Source organism: Atta cephalotes, assembly GCF_000143395.1.
Source record: "Atta cephalotes unplaced genomic scaffold scaffold00006, whole genome shotgun sequence".
Classification (NCBI taxonomy): domain Eukaryota; kingdom Metazoa; phylum Arthropoda; class Insecta; order Hymenoptera; family Formicidae; genus Atta; species Atta cephalotes.
Genome location: NW_012130070.1, coordinates 2,998,979 through 3,010,131, shown reverse-complemented (window position 1 = coordinate 3,010,131; position 11,153 = coordinate 2,998,979).

Here is an 11,153-nt window from a genome sequence, read left to right as displayed (position 1 = left end):
TACACACACACATATATATATATATATAAATTGTTCACGTATATTTTAGGTAGAAAACGTTTGCAATTATTTCAGAAATTGTAATAGAATTGTAATATGCGATATATTGCCTAATAAGGAAGGCATGTCGAACTTTTATTTTCACTTTTTATCCGGTCTTATACTCTTACAATAGCAATTATTTAACGTGGCGAATCATCGCGGATCGCGATTTACCATTGCTACCATTGCTGAGACGGAAGATCTCTTCCTGCGGCACGACTGGTTTACCTTTTTTTCCCTTCCTGTTGCCTCGATACCTCGACGTACGTATATGCTCGCGAACGGATGCGGGCAAATAACGGCCCTGCCTGCATTTGAAACTCTATTAACTCTCCGAATATTAGCTCGTCGAGCGAGATTAACCTCATTGTGCCCCGTTGAAAATGATGACATCACTATTAAACTCCCGTCGGCTTACGGAAATTGATTAAACTATCAAATTAGCTCTACTAATATCAACACATCAACGCCGCGAGACCGGGCCTCTGGCTTCGAGGTTCAATTCTAAATGGCATGAATTTGCCGGTCTGCACGATCGTTCGACGTGCATTCATCGGTGCGACTATATTCTCCAAGTTATGCAGTCGCGGCTAAAGCTTAATATAGTATATGGTGAAACCGAGGGGTGATATGTGATTGCGACATACCATCTTACGCGGTTTAATTTTTCAGCGTGAATTTCTATCTTCTTCAAGTTTTTTCTTTTCCGAAGCTAATCGATCATGTTTGTAGATAGTCAAGTATATATTTTTAAATGCAAAGAAAGCAGAGAAAACTTGAGAAAACTATGATACTATAACGTTTCTACATTGATTAAAAATCTTTACATGATTTCGAAAAGATTATCACATATTATTGTTCGATGTAAAGTAATATAATAAGATGCAAAACAACAGAATGCTCATTAATAATAATGTAGCTGACTTGCGATTAGTAAGACGTAATATTCTGTTTTAAATACGCCAGTTCTAATCAACGTTTTGTGAATACGAAATTATCATTAAAAATTCGTATATATTGCTCATTGAATGAAATAAGCATAATATTAGGTATGTTTCTTTGAACATTCGATTAGTGGTTAAAAATCTGCATCAGAACGGTGCATCCAGATTACATCATACGATCATGTCATAAAAATTCGAGTAGTAACGTCAGTCTTCTCTTTCTCAGCCACCCTTTTCCATCCGACATTCAGGAACTACGGAGCGTTAGATGTACTGTTAAGGGAAGTGTGAACAATTTCGTGCATTGTCGAGACTATAATATGGATGGCTGGCAGGATAATTATTGGAGGCCGTTTGAATCTAACTGTTTCCTTCATTAGCAGTCTCAGTTCGCCCGTTTATCTCCTTCTCTCACTGCGCCTGCAACACTCCCTCCCGGCCTCAGTTAGCTCCTCTCTCGTTCTTGCTCTTTCTCCATCTCTCTCTTTCTCCCTATCTGAATTTTGTGCAGAATTACCCGCCATTATCATAATTGCGCTATTACCGATAATATCTACGACTCCGCTTCGAAACTGTACCTCGATGCTCTTAATCCATTTTCTATTTGGACAGCGGGGGCTTATGGTGGACGAGAAGTCGCAAATTCCGTTGCGTAATTTCCGCTCCATTGAATCGTTCCTTCTCTCTCTCTCCCTCTCCTCTCTCTCACTTGCCACTTGAGATTATATATTTTGCAGCAACAGACTGGATAACGCAAAAACGAAACGCATATCTGCATTTCCGATCGTCGGAAACTTCTTTCTTTGCTCAAACTTCTTTTTCGCAGACTGTCATGCTATTAACGCATGCACGATAATATCAATAATATTCATAACACTCACGTGTATGGGATTGCGTATGGGAAGATCAAGATGCTAAATATTGGATAATTACACAGAGGCTTTGTGAGTGATATAGTAAATATTATGTAATGTAAATGATAGAAAAGATAAAATATGAGAGAAGAAGAAGAAATATAAATAGCAGTTATATAATATGCTCTTGTTATATTTTACATGATATTGTGCATCGAATCACATAATAGAATTAAAATTTGGAGTATTCGACTTACAAGAGAAATTACTCAGACGTTACTACGTCTAATTAGTTTTGAAAAAGTAATGGTTAGAAAATAATATCTTATCTCTTATTAGTAAAATGAGTGCAAAAATTCGCTCGAAAAATTTGATATTGATTAGAAAAATGGATTCAAGTTCGTAATAAACAGCTCCGAAAATTTAAATGACATTTTTTCGTAACTTTTTTTTACTTTTGGGTTTTTCTACATAAGTAATATACGTAAGTGAAATAGAAAGGAAAACTTAGGTCTCGATTCTAATAGTGGGTGTTAAACATTTTTTTATCTAACTTCTAACCGTTATTTTTTCAAAAATAATTGGACATCTAGATAACTTCTCTTGTTAGATTAATATTTATAGTCAATTCTTATACATATTTAAAATCCATCTTAAGTATAATATAATCTTAAGATATGTACAAAATAATAAGTAATAACATAAAGCCATATTATATTAACATCTTAAGACATTACTTAAGATGATTAAAATAAGAAAATTACCAATTGTGAGTATCGGCCTTAGATGATTGTTCTTCGTGTCTGCAATTAGACCAAACGGTAGGTGGTGTACTGAACATGACAGTTTTTAGAAGGGTAGTAGAGTAGAGGGTCACCTCAATACCGCACATAAATCCTATATACATTAGCGAGTATTATGAATGACGATCCGCACTTCCATAAATATAGTCGGAATGTCCTATAAGTCTCACTTGTTTTTTCTATTCAATGTTGAATGTGATTTCTAAATTCAATCGCTAAAAATTAATAAATTCAATTATTATATTATTATATAGAATGAAAAATAAATAATAATAATAATAATATGTAATGAGTTAATTATAAATAAATTGATAATGACAATTCTAAAAAATCGATTGGTTTTAATTTTAAAAAGATAAAAATAAATATTTTATAGATATTTTATAGATATTAACTTTCAATTATATCCCTCCGGAATTGTCTCTGGATAAAAAAATGTCTATTCAATTTAATTTTTTTACGCTACATCTAAATTTGAATTACTTTTACTAAAATGTATTTATTTTTCACGTTTTTTTGGTTCCTTGAAATTAATTAGTGCCTTTTAATAATTAATATAAATTAAATGGATCTTACAATTTCAGTAACTGTGTTACAGATTTTAGTGCCACCTCTGAAGAATTAAGAACGAAGAATTAATATCTATCGTTTGTTTTTTTATCTTATTGTTAGTTGATTAACGAATCAGACATTGATACATTTATTTTAATAAATTTTCTGTTTATTTTTGTCTGTAATTAGTTTAATTATTACCAGGGAATAAAGATAAACCCTGAAGCGACCACTGTCGGGCATCGTATCGTTGCGAAAGTTTGAGACGATATCGTCATCGGATTTTCCTTAACAGCTGACAAAACAAAAAAGAAAGGAAAAGAAAAGAAGATATCGCGATGACAACTTATCTCGTTAAATCTCGTTCTTCGACAGGAGGAAGATAACGAAGGAGTAAGAAACATGCCTCGCTAGAGGCGGGAAAGAGGGACGAGGGAAGAGAGAGGCGACTAAAGGCGGTAGGTGGGGATGTGGCATAATTACGAATATTAATTGCGTTTCCAACGAGCTGCTGGAACCGGAGCTGCTGAGTGCAGATGTCAACCTATTATCATCCCCTGCCTTACAATGGGTGAGATCTCGCTTTCTCTGCGTCGCTTTATCCCCCTTCCTACCATTCTCTGTCCGCGTCGTCCTACCTCGCCCACCTCCGCGATTACCCCTCTCCCGTATTGCAAAGTTAACAATGTTACTCGCTCGTGAATAGCTGCGGAGTATCATTATCAACGTGTCATCAGCAGGGCGGGGTCTTCCTACCTTCATAAAGTAAGATACTACAAAACTGATGCGAGGCGCATTCTCGCGACACATTATCGCCGCTTTGAGGAAAAATCTCTCCAATGTATTCATTGTATTTCGTTGTTACCTTGAAAATTATTCTCTTTCATTCCATAACAATTTTTTCGAGCAATTTCTTAACGCGCGTCGATTAAAAATTATGTTGTATAATACGTTATTAGACCTGTATATTTATTAGATCTGTTCTTTGATTACATTGGGCTGCATTAATACTTTTATCTGGCTTTTGCCAAATTTAAATATACATATATTTACTTTATTTTAAATACAAGTGTCTACTAGAGATTCTCTAATCAGAGAATCTGGCGCCTTCTCCGCGATTTGTGATTGATCCAATATCTAGTCCCTTTAAATGTAATGAAAATATATAAATTAATGAAAATATACTATGCTTTTACTTTAAATGCATAATGTCATGGATTTGCTGTTGTAATATTTATGATTAAACACTAAATTTTTTAAATTTTAATCGCCAGCTAGTCTGAATGTTAGAATGTTAGAATGTTTGTCAAAAATTGAAGTTTATGAAGTTTATAGAGCGTTTATGAAGTCTATAGAGCTGCAACTTACAGCGCCACTATAGAGTGAGATGATGTGAGATAGCACAATTTTTCTCTCTCGCATTATTTCGAAAAATAGTGGCCAGACTTTGATTAGAGGATTTCTAGTGTCTAGTTTAGTTACAAAGAAAAGACCTTTTCTAGATCGGAAATTTTATGCATCAATTGTCAATACAAAATGTTTAACAAAACTAGTTATGCATACAAAAGTTATGGAAAAAGCTATACATAGAAATTATAAATAGTACGATAAAATAATAAGTATAATAAATATGTAAATATTTTATATAAAACTTTATATAAAACTTTCATAAATACGCAAATTTCAAGTATCTGCTAACTATCCGTTCGAAATGTATATCCGACCTAAAGTTCTTTGTACCGTGTGTAATATCGCATCTCGAGGTAAGTGTCGGAACGGAAAGATATTTGAGGACGCTGGGCGAATGGCGCGCGCGCGCGAGAGAGAGAGAGAGAGAGAAAGAAAGAGAGAGAAACGATCAGAGAGTCATTTAATAAAAGTATGAATATCGTCAATAGCTTGATGGCTCGTTCCCGAATAATTTCCACTCTATCGGAAAATAATTATACTTTATCGGGCCGGATCTGTCTCTTTTCCTGTCCCCGCCTATCTTTACTCTCTCCTAAGGCGGTGTCTCAAATCGCTCAATTATATTTCCTCCCCGTTTTTCTGGCTATTGTCCCCTGAATCGCACGCAGCGTTATCCACCGGAGAAATCCCTTCAAGAATGATCGTCTCCTCTTTTCGAGAGGCCGATCCTCTGCTTTCTCTATTGGCCAGCCTTCAAACGTAATCGGTGTCTGCGGATTTTGCTTCTATCCTATTCGATTAAGTTGCTAAAAGATATTGAGCAATTATAGAACGCCCCGCTCTGTCGTAGAGTAACAGAAGATCCTGATAGTACTATTAAAGAATGCGTCTCTTTTTAAAGACTAAGATTTTAATGCAATTTTATATCACTATCATATTAATTATCATATTAATCTAATATTGATACAATTTCTGACATTTTTTTATTTTTTATAAATATGAGAGATGCACTTTCGTGTGAAAAAAGAATTTTTATTAATGCCATACATTTTTTTCAGCAATTTTCAATGTGCCATTTTCATTTACTTAAACAGATAGAAAAGCAATTACAGTGGCGCTGGTAAACGGTATCATATTTTAAGAAGAAGAATATAATGAAATGATGAATTATGACAAATGTTACTCAAGGAAAAGCTGTAAAATTTAAATGAAAGTAGACCTTTGCTCCCTAAAGGTTAAAAATTTCATAGCTTCGCAATTTTTAATGCTACTTTGTACATCAATTGCTATTGTCTCACTTGTGAATTTACGAACATCGAATTATGCGATCGATGTAAATCGTCCATCGCATTATAATCGTAATTTAATAGAGCTCATCGAGGCAATCTTGCATATTCCAAAGGGCAATTAGTGCGCGACAATGGGGGGAACACCGTTGCGTTCGAGATAATTGACTAGGATGATTCGTTGTTACTCCACGTGGCTGAAAGGAGATCGAATGAGAAAGGAAGGGAGAAGCATCGGAGTGGATGATGGTCGTCGAGAGGGCTTGATCATTTCGGGGATTACGCGCTGAAAGAAGAGAGAAGGATCGTCTACACTCTTCATCGTCCACCAAAAGAGCAGAAAAAAGTGACGGTGTGTAGGCAGTCACGGATTAAGGCATTTAGAGGCCCAAGGTGCAATTTAATTTTTTGCATCTCCATTAAAAAAATTGCAGGAAGTTTAGAATAAAAGAAAATTTACTAAATATTATTATTTTTTAACAATTAATATATTTTCAGAAACTAAGGGTCGAAATTATTATTTCGTTAATTTTAAATTCTTGCGAAATCTCAGGCGGGCTCCGTACGTGCTTGTTAGATAATCCGCCACTGTACATGGGAGGGTGAGAAGAGCAAGTCCTTGATGTGCGTAGGGGTAGGATCGCGGATGGCACGCGTGAATGCGTCTTTATAAAGAGCAGTCGGTGAATTGATATAAGTGAGCAGTTATTTCGCGATCATTTGGAATTCCCCGTGAATGTGACGAAGGGGAAGACGGCGAAGAGAGCAGTGGTTACGAAGAGAGGCGAAGAGGACGACAGCGCGGGCGGTTTCGGGCATGGGGAGCGTTCAGCCACGTGCAAGATACTGCTTCGTACGTAACGGATCAAAGCCGATAGCTCCGATCGGACTTCCGAATGTTCCGCCGGTGTCCGATACTTCTAATCTTGCACGGTTGACGATTCGGCACGTAATTTTGGTAAACGCAAGTTTCTCTTAGTCACAGAAATTTCAAGTTGAATTTATTTACGGTCCAGCTTCTCTCAAGTGGGATTCGATACGACATCATTTTTCATTTTCGATAAACCTCTTTAATTTCAACATCGAATTTTTATCTTAATAATGCCGAGCTTTGGATCCGGTCGAGACGAATCCCGTCTGAAGTTAAACGGATGAAAGATGGAAGAATTACTCCGACGTTTCGAGAGGTGATGGCACAGTGGTCTGATAAAGGTGAGGAGAAAGGTAGAAGAGAGTGGGGTGAGGTGAGGGATCGTTTCGAGGGACCAGCAGCGAAGAAATAAACTGGGCACAAACACAATAATTACTATCTCTTTATTTGGCTGTTTGTGTCGGGGTCGAGGTCTGCTCCGTTTTCTCTCTGCTTCGAGCGAGAGACGTGCGGTGCGCCGCCGTTGTGCAGAAGTTAATAAAATCCCCGCAGTCACGCCGGGGTGTGCAGTAACCCCCCCCCCTGCGACCCCTTTTCCAACTACCCTCCTTCTCTTCCCTTCCTCTCTCCCTCCCCCTTCCTCCCCGGACTGCTGTATAGAGAGAAGGCTTCAGTTTATTTAGCAGCGGCGTAGTCGCCGTTCGTTGCATCCAATCTCTCCTTTTTGTCGATCCCTGTATATATCTGTCCGCGTGTTTCCTTCGAACTCACCGTTCCGCATGCGAATCTACATTTTCTATTTTTCAAACGGACTCAATGTGTCATTATTACCATCCCTTTATATTTGTTTCTTTTTATTTAATTCTTCACATTTTCAATCCTATTTAGTACCTATTTCTATTTTATTATAGATAATATAATAATTTTTATATTGTTATAGGTAATAATTTTCTTAAAAGTAAATTATGCATTGATCTAAATGGATGAAAGAGAAATAATTAATTAAAGACACTTTCGAATAATTAAAAATAAGTGAATGATATTCCTTTGATGTTAGTTCAATAAAATATCAGCTTTTCATTATTTTATTAAGGTCCCTCACATATCCTTTCATATTGAATCGTATTCTATTCTAGTGCACCTTATTAATAATTATTTTTGTATCTAAGAACGTTGTTATATACATAGAGAAATTTCACTGAGCTTTTATTTACTTATCCGTGTAGGCGTGAGCAAATGATAAGGGAAGGTGTTTCTTTTGACGCTTAGAGATGATAACTCGTGGGCGTAATTGTTACATCATGGATCCGCAGAGAACGAATAAACGGGTACTTCACGAAACAGTGACGTTCGAAGGAGAAGAGCGTGAGGCAGGAAAGAGACGAGGAAGGTATGCAAGGTACCACCGAGGCCCTACAATAGGCGGCATTAAATCTGCAAAAGAGAGGTGGCTCGCTGCTCGCGGCGCGGAAAACGACGAGTGAAGCGGAATCGAGGCGCAAAGGAAGCAGATACAATTCACAATAGACTCGGCGAACCGGCGCGAAGATCAAACGCCACTCCAACGGGAATTACCGACGTCCATAACTGACGTGAAACGACGAGTGTTAAGAGTTAGATCGCTTCGTGCATTTGATACGCTCGTCGCGTCGCTATCGAAACACGTGCCACGAGATGATTTTGCTGTCTTGGTTATGTCCCGTGTCCATTTGTCTCGTAATATTTAGAGAACAAAAAAATTTTTATTCAAATTTATAGTGGAACATAAAGTGACGTAGAAAATAAATTTACAAATATAATTTGCGCGTTGTTTCTATAAATATATTTAATTGTAATTATATACACGGTGACATAAAATATATCATTTCATCAAATTTTGAAATTTTAATAATCAATTCTCTCTATATCAATTTTGTATCAATTTTGTTAAAAATGTTATATATTTAATTTTATTACAAATGTTATATATTTAAAAATGGAACGACTAATTGTGAGTGTACTTATTGCATTTTATTAATATTGGTAAAAACATAATTTGTTTAGATAGTTAAAAAAGTAAAAATTCATAATTCATATATTTGCAGCTAATTTTTATATAAAATGATTTTTACAAATGCGAAAATAAAATTCTTACGATTTTTTTTGCAAATTTCGTAATTTAATCTTTGAGTATAAGATTTTTGAAACATAAGTAAGCAGATGAGGTGCTGAGATACCTCAAAAAGTTTTTATTTTTATAATTATATTTTTTACTAGATTATTATATTTTAGCTAAATTTACATTAATGTTATATCCTGAGAAATGCAATGTCAAAATAATACATTTTAACACTTCTGAACTATATTTAAAAATTTTTTTTGTTTTAGAACAACGTTTTTAATCATGAATTTTTACATTTTATTTCTTGACTTTATTATTAAAAACTATTATTTATTAAAAACTCAGACAAAAAAGGGTTAAAATACAAATATTCTGATACTAAAATATCTTAAAACATAAATCGTACAAAGTTGTAATTACAACGTATAAAAATATTGAAAATAGGATAAGTAGTGAAATAAAAGATACAAAAATTATTTCAAATTAGTATTTTTTTTACAAGAAATTGAAGAAATGAATATTCTAATGACAAAAATATGTAAAATAGTCAATGTTTCAATTACAAAAATATGAAATTAAATTTTGTATAAAATTAAAATCAACAAAACTGAAATAAAAATAAGATTATTTACTTTCAATTAAATTATTTATGTTAAATTTATAATAGTTACATCCTAATATGATAGACAAATGTAATAATAATATAAATAAGAACTTTAACATTTTTATATATTTTTTATTTTTCTTTTCGAAAATAATGTTTTTAATAATGGATTTTCGTATACATTGATAATATACGTTGCCAACATATGAAGCAGCGTTGCTGCCAGATCACAAACGGAACAATCTATCAACAGTATGTGTTAAGAATTGGAAAAAATATGTTCAATTTATCAAGCAATCAATAATAGAAAGATGTTAAATAGAGCTCTGTTATTAATCTAAAAGTATGAAATATTTATAAAAAACTATACCTAGAGTGCTCAGACGTCCCGTATATACCCATTCGAAGGTTAAACAATAATAACTATATGAAAAACTTTATGAAAAAAAAAGTCAATATTTGAGTGTTTACATTCAATTTAGAGTTATTTCAAACTCTGAATTTGAGCGTTATTCTCAACTTGAGAGTTAACTTGAGTATTATTTTTAAAATTATGAAGTATTATTTATTCTATACAATTACTTAATTCAGTTTCCTTGCTAAAATATGTGTTATTGGTTATCATATTCTGGAATACACATGATAAAATTATAAATTGAAAAAACTCCCTCATTCAAGGAAATTAATTTCCTTATTTCCTTACACGGTCATCCATTCAATCTTGTACTTTATCATCCAACGATGCTGAACCTCTGCAATCGTACGGAAACTGCTACTTCGATGATCCATGAATTTTTAATGTTAATTGATATATAGCTGCAACATATCTGATCAATAGATATTATATATTTTCAGAAAAAGTTTCACGCTTAGTTAAAATATTTCTTTCATAAATAAATCTGCTACATCCATATTCATTATTTTAGCGTTAATATTTAATCATAAAGATTAATACTTAAACTTTTACATTTAATTTTGAAAATGACATTCAAAGGTTTAAGCTGTTTAATGTTTACATTCATCTAATGAGTATATACAAGTGTTGAGAGTAAACTTTTAAATGTTTATAGCGAGTACACTCCAACTGAAGTGTGAACACTCAGTTATTGGATGTACATTCTCAATTTTTTAATATATACGTTCAGTTTTAAATATAAACGCTCAATCTTTGAATGTATACATCCAAAGTTGAGTAAATCGGTGCAAACATAATTTAAGCTGCAATATAAACACTCACAATTTAAATGTATATATCCAAATTTGAGTGGAAATTCAAAATTTGGTTAACACTCGGTTTGAGTATAAACATCAAATTTTATATTTTGAATTTTTTTTCATAAGAGCTATTGATAATATTATATTATTTTATAAGTTTATAAATTTCCTAAATCAATTTTATTTATACTTTTTCCTTTCTTATTTTTTTCATAATATAGTTTTCAATATAAAGTCGGATTGTAGTGTAAACCGATACAACTATCTATAAGACAAACTAAATCTTTATTACATTATAATATCAAATAATCTTATCGGAGTTGAAAACAACTGTGTATTTACGCAAAAACCTTCAAATAAAAAAAGGAGGATGTTAAAAAAAAGCTGATTTTTACTCATAAAAGTGTAAGTAAGTAAAGAATAACTCTTTTTTTTAATATATTTTGACCTCCTGAATACGATAATGTTAAT